The sequence below is a fragment of the Panthera pardus genome, unplaced genomic scaffold, assembly GCF_024362965.1.
Source record: "Panthera pardus isolate Hobbes unplaced genomic scaffold, ASM2436296v1 HiC_scaffold_11, whole genome shotgun sequence".
In the NCBI taxonomy this organism is placed as follows: Eukaryota; Metazoa; Chordata; class Mammalia; order Carnivora; family Felidae; genus Panthera; species Panthera pardus.
The window spans coordinates 94,860,633-94,869,490 of NW_026526666.1; the positions used below are offsets into that span (position 1 = coordinate 94,860,633).

The 8,858-nt window shown below is 58.1% G+C and overlaps 2 long non-coding RNA genes across 3 annotated transcripts; both read left to right on the plus strand.

The window, feature by feature from the left end:
* The first annotated feature begins 5 nt into the window (after positions 1 to 5).
* Positions 6 to 4,721, plus strand: LOC109274179 (uncharacterized). The gene is made up of 3 exons (XR_002083479.2): positions 6 to 258; positions 2,854 to 2,971; positions 4,529 to 4,721. It is a non-coding gene; the product is annotated as an uncharacterized LOC109274179 (long non-coding RNA).
* Positions 4,722 to 4,819: 98 nt separating this feature from the next.
* LOC109274178 (uncharacterized) lies at positions 4,820 to 8,095 on the plus strand. Of its 2 annotated transcripts, XR_008417112.1 has the most exons (3): positions 4,820 to 4,846; positions 5,346 to 5,486; positions 7,750 to 8,095. It is a non-coding gene; the product is annotated as an uncharacterized LOC109274178 (long non-coding RNA). The 2 variants fall into 2 exon arrangements; XR_008417110.1 differs by lacking the exon at positions 4,820 to 4,846 and having other exon boundaries at positions 4,903 to 5,486.
* The last annotated feature ends 763 nt before the right edge of the window (positions 8,096 to 8,858 follow it).

The window sequence follows — 8,858 nt, forward strand, 5'->3', positions numbered from 1 at the left end:
ATACCCCAGAGAAAGAACGTCCCTGTGCGGGACCCCAAGCCTCACCGTGGCACAGCCGGTGGGTTGGCTCCTGCTCCTGAGCTCCTGAGCCATAGACCTGTCCCCTGCAGGCTTCAGCTCTGCTTCCAGGCAGCTGGCTCAGCCCATTCTTTTCCGTTCTTAGCTCCAGTAGACCTTACCCGGGAGGCAACAGCAAAGCTTGGGAGTGGGACCCGGTGAAGGTCACCTCTGGGCCTGAATGTGATGCTCTAGCTACAGGTGCCTGTGTTGTGCGCACCAGCCAGTTATCTCTGGGCTTGAAACTCCCCCAGAAAGGAAGCTACTGCATCCTTCTTGGGTCCCCGCTCTGTACCCGCAGGCCAGTTTTCTCCTGGTTAGCCCTGCCCCAATCAGAGAATCACCCTGTCACCCATCTTCACCCCAAACCAAGGAGGCGAACAGTTCTCTGCTGTTTTCCTGCGTAAGGACAAGGTAGGGAGGCCAGGGGGACTGGGACCCGGAGCCTGGCCACCTGCCCTCCCAGCACCACTTTCTGTGCCCCTGCAAGCCCTGCCGCCGTGTCCCTTCAGCACTTAGCAGACTGCTTATCCGGGGGGCCTCCGTGGCAGTGCAGAGCTGGGAGCCATTATCAAAATAGCAGGTGACTCCACTTACAGTGTGTTCCCTGGGCAGGGCCACATGGAAAGGGAGTGAGAAGAGCGTGCGGACACACGCATGTGGTTTCGAGCCAGCTTCACGGCCCTCAGAGGGGCCCTCCCACCTGGTTTGAAGCTCCGCTCTGGCCATCTTGAAACTCTGGACACCCCACAGTCTGTAGCGGGTCCTGGGTGTGTTATCCAGGGAGAGGGTCTGGGCTCCAGATAAAGCTCCTCTCTCGGGGGGTTTGGAGGGAGGGGCCGCTCCAGGGAAGTGTCACAAGGCCATCTTTTCTCCCTGCTTTGGTGCCCCAAATTCCACCATTAGGTTAAGCCTCACAGCAGTTCAGGGCAAGTATCTCTCCACTCACCCCACCCCTCCATGGGCCCTGAGGCTCCCTGGAAGGAAGGGGTAGTGATGATGCCCCAGACTGGGTCAGGGGTGGGCCCTGACTTTGGGAAAAGGTCCTGGAGGGCCCTGGAGCCACTGAACTTTGGGGCTCTGGAGGGAAGCCGCTGGGAGCGATCATCTTTTCCTGAGGCGAGGGTGGGGGTTAGCTCTGCTGTGGCCTGGCCCCACTGCTGTTCCCAGAGTCAGGATTTACCAGCTGCTTCTTCCTTCCCCAAACAGGCTCTCAACAGAGCCTACAGATGGGGAGTGCCATGGTCTGAATGTGTCCCCCCCAAATTTATACTTTGAAATCCAAATCTTTAATGTGATGGTATTTTAGGGACCTTTGGGAGGTCAAGAGGGCAGAGCCTCATGCATGGGATTCGTGCTCTTACGCAAGAGACCCCACAGAGCTCTAGCCCCTTCCACCCAATGAAGACACAGAAAGTGCAGACTATAAACCAGGAAGAGGGTCCTCGAGGACCGTGCTGGAGCCTTGATCTTGGACTTCCCACTTTCGGAGCTGTGGGAAATAAATTTCTGTTGTTTATAAGCCACCCGGTCTGTGGTATTTTGTTATAGCGGCCCGAACAGACTAAGACAGAGAAGCTGAGGTCCAGAGAGGGACAAGCATTTGCCCAAGGTTGCAGAGCCACGAAGCAGCCCTGATGCTCTCAGCCCTCAGCACTCTCCTCCCTTGGACCATCCCCCCCCCCCCCATCCCCTAATGCAGTCTTCAGGATTCAGCCCCTCACAGGCCCTCTCCGGGTCCTCCCAATTTTTCCAACTGTGAAGCCTGGGGCTGCCTGTAGGAGGGGAAATGCAGTGGTGGCCCCTCCCTCTCCTTCCCTTTTCCTCCCCGCCCCCCACCCCGCCCCCAAAGCTTCCCAGGTCCGGCTGAGCTGAGCTGTTAAGTGAGAAGTTCTTCTTCGCTGCCAGCCTAGGCTGGCTGGCCTCTTGGGGAGCAGGGAGGACCCCAGGTGAGGAAGCTGGCCCCAGGATAGGAAGGGGCTGCAGGAATCCCCCCTCCCTGCGAAGGCTGCTAGGTGGGCCTCCGGGGCCCTGGCTGAGTCCAGATTCTGGTTGGGGCTTTCTGGTCTTGCCCTGAATCTCCTTACTCCCTAGGCAGCCTGCTGCCAGCTGTGATGCCCCTGTGCCAGGCACAGGCTTGGGGATGGGTCGGGGGGGGGGGGAAGTGCCCAGATGGAGGCAGGGGGCTCAGAGGCTAGGACAGGTTGGGGCCAGACCCCCAGAGGGCCAACCAGGAGATGGGAAGTGAAGCTGGGAAGTGGTGAAGGTTCTTCCCTCCCTGTGACCTCAGACCCAGAGGCTGGGGCAGTGGGGATGGAGGAAGCTGGTGTTCAACTCTATTCTAGAAAGTTGGGGTGGATTCTGGGAGCAAAGAGGACTGACTGAGGCTGGGGGTGGAGAGGGGGTCCAGAAGGAAGGTGAGGGAGAATTGGGGCCTTGGGCCATTCACTTCAATTCCCATGCATTCATTGATCTGTAAAATGAAGAGGACAGTAGCAGGCATTTCTTTGGATTGTAGCTAAATGTGTGGGAAATGTTTAGTGCTGTGCCAGGCACCAAGTTAAGGGCACAATAAATGGTGGTTGTTCTCTTCATCGTTGTTCTTATGGTAGTGGTGGCGGTTGGGCTGGAGAGGAGGGAGACCGGTCGACTGCGCCAGGGCGGTTGGATGCACACTGAGCCAGGGGTGGGCGGGCCGAGCGGCAGCCCAGCAGGGGCGACGGAGAACGGAGAAGCTCCTGGCACCAGTAACCGCTTCCGGTCCTCTCGCCCTCCCTCCCGTCCTGTTGTGCCCAGGACGGTGATGGCACCGTGGACGAGGACCCCAACGACGACCGTCTCTGCGGGTCCTGCGTCAACATTTGTGCCTCCGACTCCGGGGGCAACCTTTCCCGCGGCAGGAAAACCGAAATCGGTGAGACACGTCCCCCGAGGCCCGAGCAGCCAACCCACAATCCCGCTCTTAAATCCCCTCTTCCCCCGGCCGAGCAATCCCGTGGCATCTCTCGTCCATTTCTTGCAATGGACAGTTCCGCCTTGGAGCTAAACCCAATCCTTCTTGCTGCAGCACAAATTATTTCCTTTAATTCCGGCTTCGCCCGGACTGATAGGCCCAGGAGGGAAGTGAGGCAGACAGTTCCCAACTGCCCTCCCACCCCGCGGGGGGGAGGTCACAGCAGTTGCGATTCCCCAGTGGCCCTGACACTGTAAGTGCCAGCGGAACCTGCGCGCGCGGCGGGCACGGGCAGCGCGGGCTCTGTCCCCGAGGCCGAGCGCGGGCTCCCCTAATACGCTCTTCGACCTGCGCAAGCGACTTCGGCATCTCATCTGTAAAATGGGCTTTACCGTGGTGTCAGCCCCCCCACCCCCAACCCAGAGGGTCTGTGATGCTGAAGCGGGCGAAGTGTGTCCAGCGCCCAGCCCAGGGCCTGGAGATGCCCAATACACGAGAAACATCAGCCACGACTCTAGGACGCCGGCCTGCTCAGCGTCATCCACGTTTATACACCGGAGGTGCTAGTTCCCTCCTCGTTTGAATTTCAAACGAAAAAACGCGTCCGTCAAGGCGCTTTTGCAGGTCAAGGCGCTTTTGCAGGTCAAGGCGCTTTTGCAGGCGGGAAAGGACCCTCGCACAGAACGGGATCTGCCACCTCCCAGCCAGGGTCGCAAGGCAAGGGGCCCGGGGCTCTGGCCCGCCGTGCACTTCGCCAAGCTGAGCGCGCCCTGGGAGCTGCTCCTGTTCCACGCGGAGGAAATGAGAGGAGTGGGGAGGGGTCGGCCGGGTCGCCGAGTTTTGCCAGGCGCGCGTCACCCTGCTCTCCTCCTCCCCCAGGCCCGACCCACCCTGGATTCGGACCGCTCTGCGGGGCCGCCGCGGCGCCTGCGCCTGAGCAACTCTCTGCAGCAACACGTGGCCAAGCGGCCGCGGGACTTCTGCAGGAGCCCGGACCGCAGCTCCTCGCGAGCCAGGAGAAGCGGGGCGGGGCGGGGCCTTCCGCAGAGGGGCGGGGCCTTCCGCAGAGGGGCGGGGCGCTTGGCTCCCTGGTTCCGCGCGGAGGCAACTCCTGCCTAACTCGCTTGAGGTCTTTGGCCAGTCGGTGTCCTAGCGGCTCCCAGTGCCTGATTCCCACCCGTTCGGTCCCCCTCAGATGCTCATCTGGCTGGAACACACCAGCCCAGGCTGAGCTTTGTGGGGAGATGGGCTCTCTGGCTTTAGCAACTGGCGCATCTCAACCCTGTGTCCCCAGCCTAGAGACTAGACTCCGCACTCCCATTGTGTTAGGTCTCGCACTAGGCAGAGGGCTTCTGACCCCTGCTCTGCTCACAGATTCCTAGGCAGGGATTCCCACGACTCCTACTTCTCCAACACAAAGAGGCAGAGGTGGTGAGACAACTGCCTGGGGGTGGGGGTGGGGGGGATGGGGCAGGGACCTTAAGGGGAGGGAGCTGACGCCAGGATTCTTTCTGGCAGGTGGCAGTCTATGCGAAGTAGAAACGCACAGAGATGGCCATTTCCCGTCTGCTGGCCAGGGGAGTTGACCCTGCAGCCTTCCCACTGCATGAACTGGAGATGACCCAAGCTCAGCTCTCTCCCACTGCTGGGGCATCAGGAGGGAACCCTGCAGCCCTCCCTCCTTTCATCCGCCTGGGGCCCTTTGACCCGCCCAGGTACCGGGTGCCTGATGCAGACTCCACCCCTCACCAATTTCTGTGCTCCTGCTGGGCTTGCTGGAGATGCTGGCACAAGTACCAGCCCCTGCACCTTGTATGAGAGTACTCTGGGGAGAAGGTGGCCATCTACTTTACCTGGCACTGGTGGGGGGGGGGGGGGCTGGGAGCTGGGGTCAACTACAAAGATGGCGGCTCGCAAACTGTGTCGTCTTGTCAGGCTTCTGCACAGCCTCGCTGCTGCCTGCCTGCTGCCCTTGTGGGCACCCCGGTCTTTATTTCTGGCCTTATTGTCATGGGCACCAACACACCAGCATGAGTGGCTGGAGCTAGGGGCAGGAGGACGGGCTGGGTGGGCCAGATCAGATGGTTGGTTGAGGATAGACTCTCCCAGGATGGGCACTTTTTGCTCATAGGGAACAGATCTGTGCCATGAGCGTACCTTCCTCATGTGCCCGCTCTGCCATACCTGTGCCGTATGGAATAATTCCAAGATCTGCCCCATGGCAAGGTGAGACAGGGACAAGAGCAAGGGAATGGGTAGGTGTTTGGGACACCTGGGCCTGGCTGTGGGGAGGCAGTGCTGGCCCCGCAGTATGTCCCCTCTCCCTTTCTTGCAGTTGGGCTACTTCTCTATCTGGGGACTTGTGTTCTTCAGCATCTTTATGTCCTTGTGGGCCACGGGCTTCCTGGAGCACCGGAAGTGCAAGAGCATCACCCTCGTCCACCACTGGGACCGCAGTGACTTCCAGGAAGAGGAGGTGAGGCCCAGCTCAGCCCGCCAGGCCCAGAACTCCATTTCCCAGAGTTCTCACAAACCACAAGGCATGCTGGGAAGAGACTAGACTTTGGAGTCCAAAATTCCAGGATCCAAATCTGGCTCCTTCCTACACCTCCCAGGTTACTTTTCCACCTGCCCCTGATATCAAGATGATGTAAGGTTTGGTGAGGTTAAAGACTGGGTGCATTTAGGGTCTCAAAGAGAAACTTTGGCACAGGGAAGAAGGGGAGAAGCATTCCACTCACCCATCCAGCCAGCCACCCACCAGCCCATCCAAACACCTAATCACTGATCCTGAATCTGCTTCTCTCCACCTCCACTGCCACTCCCTCCCCTGCCCCCTGTCCCCAGTCCAAGCCACCATCCACCATCGTTTCACCTGAACCACTGTGGTGGCCCTCCAAAGGTCTCCCTGCTCCTGGACTTGCCCTACTTAATTTCTTTTCGGCTGCCAGGGTGATCTTTTGAAAACACAAATCATATTGTGCATTGTCCTCCCCAAAGCCTCCCAGTAGGATGCATTCTCATATGGGATGCATTAGGTTAAACAGATGTGGGGGGAGTGAAAAAGCAGGAAGGAAACATTGAGGTAACAAAGTCAGTGTGAATGGTGCCCCCTAGAATAGTGTGGTATACAACTCATGTGACCTAAAGAATGGACCTGCCTTTGCACACATGGTTCCTCCCTGCCGCCACCACCACCACCACCACCACCACCACCACCACCACCACCACCACCACCACTGTGGGACACTGTCTTTCCACCTTCTTACTTAGCATCGTTCCTGCATAGGACTTCTTCGCAATTACGTATTTGTGCTTGTTTGTTTGATGTCTGTCTCCCCAACTAGACTGTGAAGTCCATTAGGGCTTGGGCTTTGTCCAGGTTGTTATCCCATTGTATCCAGCATCTACTGTAGAAGAGTATGCAGTCAGTTATAAGTTACCGAACACACTAATCCATGATCTATTACACACTATATCCAGCATCCATCCCACCCGGCTTTCATCTGCTCACCCACCTAGCCATCCAACCATCTATGCACCCACCTGCCCTTCCACTCACCCGCTTGTGCACCCACTTACAGACACGTGTCAATTGTTGGCCTGTCCGGTTTACCCACCCATTTGTCTTCCTACTGCCCACCCATCTGTCAGTCTATCCAGCCCTCTCCCACAAGTACATCCATTTGTTGTTTACATTTGTTTTTACCTTCCCATCCATCCATCCATCCATCCATCCATCCATCCATCCATCCACAGGCTCTTAGCCAGGCCCTTGAGGGGTGGGGAAGGCCCTGCAGAAAAAAAAATAAATGGAACCTCATTCCTGTACTTCCAGAGCTCCCTGCACAGGCGGAAAAAGATGGGGGCTCCCCCCCACCCCAGGGTTGTGACACCCAGCCTGTTGGGCTGCAGGAAGCACATCTATCGCCTCTTTGGACAGGAATGTGTGTGTTTGCTTTGGCCCCAAAGGGTTTGCTTTGGGCCCACGACCCAGTGATAGGCTTGAAGGAGTCCTTCAAGGACTGCACCCGCCTTCCCCACCTACTCCCCAGCTCTTCAGTCATCCTCGTCATGGTGAGGGAGCTTTGGGCCCTTGCTTTGGAAGGACCATACCCTCCAGAGTGGGCTGGGATCCTGGGGGCCTGCCCTCCAATTCTGACAACCCTCCTTGCTGGCCCCCTGCTCTGTGTGGTGATGAGTTTCCGGGTGTCCGTCATCATTTTACTGTGCCATCATCAGCAATGGCTGATGCCTTTTCACACAGGCAACCCCATGTCCATGACCCGAGTGTGTGCCCCTTTGGGGTGGCAGAGGGTGGGGGCACTGTTCTAGACTCGAGGCACAATATGGGTGTCTTCAGATTCCTCCTACCCCTACCCACCTGGCTGGGCTTCAGGTGATGGCCATAGGTCTGCCACAATCAGCAGAACTGTGCCCAACCTGGTACTGATCCTCCTCTTGGGTCAGGTCTGTTACTTGCTGGCTGAGCAGCTCACCAGGTGGGGTGAGTGAGGGCAGGGGCTCACAGGGGTGCCCAGGAATCATTTGAGTCCTGGGAGCCCTGAGGCAAGGCTCCATACACCTCCAAGCCTTCAGCTCCCATCTTGGTGTCCCCAGCCTACTCAGCCACCCTCAAATGAAGATGGCCAGGGGCGCATGGCTGGCATTAAGTGCAAGTGGGTTGGGGACAGAAGCATATGGACTGACCCGGCTAAGCTGTGCCTTCCTCCTTACAGCCAATAGAACTCTGACCATCTCTGCCTTTTGCCCAGAGATGCACAGAACCCAGACCTTCCACGAAGACCTTCACTTTCAGAGTCTTCTTCTTTGAGTTTGTCGATTTTCTACTTTTCCTTCTACATGGCATTCTTCAAAGGCAGGGGAGGACCCCCTACCCCACCCGGGGCTGTTGCCTCCCAACAAAGTGGGCCGACAGAGTGGCATCATCCTTGAACCTCCAGATTTGTTTCTACCAAGGTCTTGCCATTGACCTTGAAATTGGTCCTCGATTTCCCCGGGCTTCAATTTTCTCAACTGTAATGTGCTAACACATCACTGGGTCAATATGAAACTTCAACACCTGCATTCATTCATTCACTCAGCCCTCAAGGTGGCCCAGGTCTGACACCCCACTTCTCAGTGCTGCCGTTTGTCTTCATTGCCATCTTTGTCGCAGGTTTCCTGCCGGCACCCCTCTTTGCTGTGCTCAACAACTGGGTGGAGATCCGACTTGGACACCCACAAGTTCGCTGGGAGTATCCACCGCCGGTGGCTAAGCGGGCACAGGACATTGGAATCTGCCTGCTTCCGCTTGAGGCTCCGGCCCACCTTCTGGTCATTATGAATGTGAGCATGGGGCGGAAGAGGGGAATACAGGGGCAGAGGGGGAAATGGAGATTAGAGACTGGGAAAGGTGGTTTAGGAATAGGGAAACGGGTGCTGAATTCCAGGGTCAGAGATAGAGAAATAGAGGCAGGGGGCTAGGATTCTGGGCGCTGGCTCATCTTGCCCACACAAGTGGGTTTGGGCCCAGGTGGAGGTGAGTTTGGAGATTGGGCCCTGGAATCCCTCTGGCCCTGCAGGCTTTCCTCCTCGTCGCCTTCACCTCGGACTTAACGCGTCTCCTGTACGAGTACGAACACTACAGCCTGCTGTATGTACAGCTTTGTCAACTTCACACCTGCACCCACACCTCCAGCCTACCTTGCCCAGGAGGACCACTGCCCTGGGGGCCTTCAGGCTGGGATCTGGGCCTCTCTGGGAGGGGCGGGGCTCCGGAGCCCGGGGCCGGCGGGGCCCGGCTGGGGGGCGGGGTGCTGAGTCTGGAGGCGGAGCGGGGAGCCGG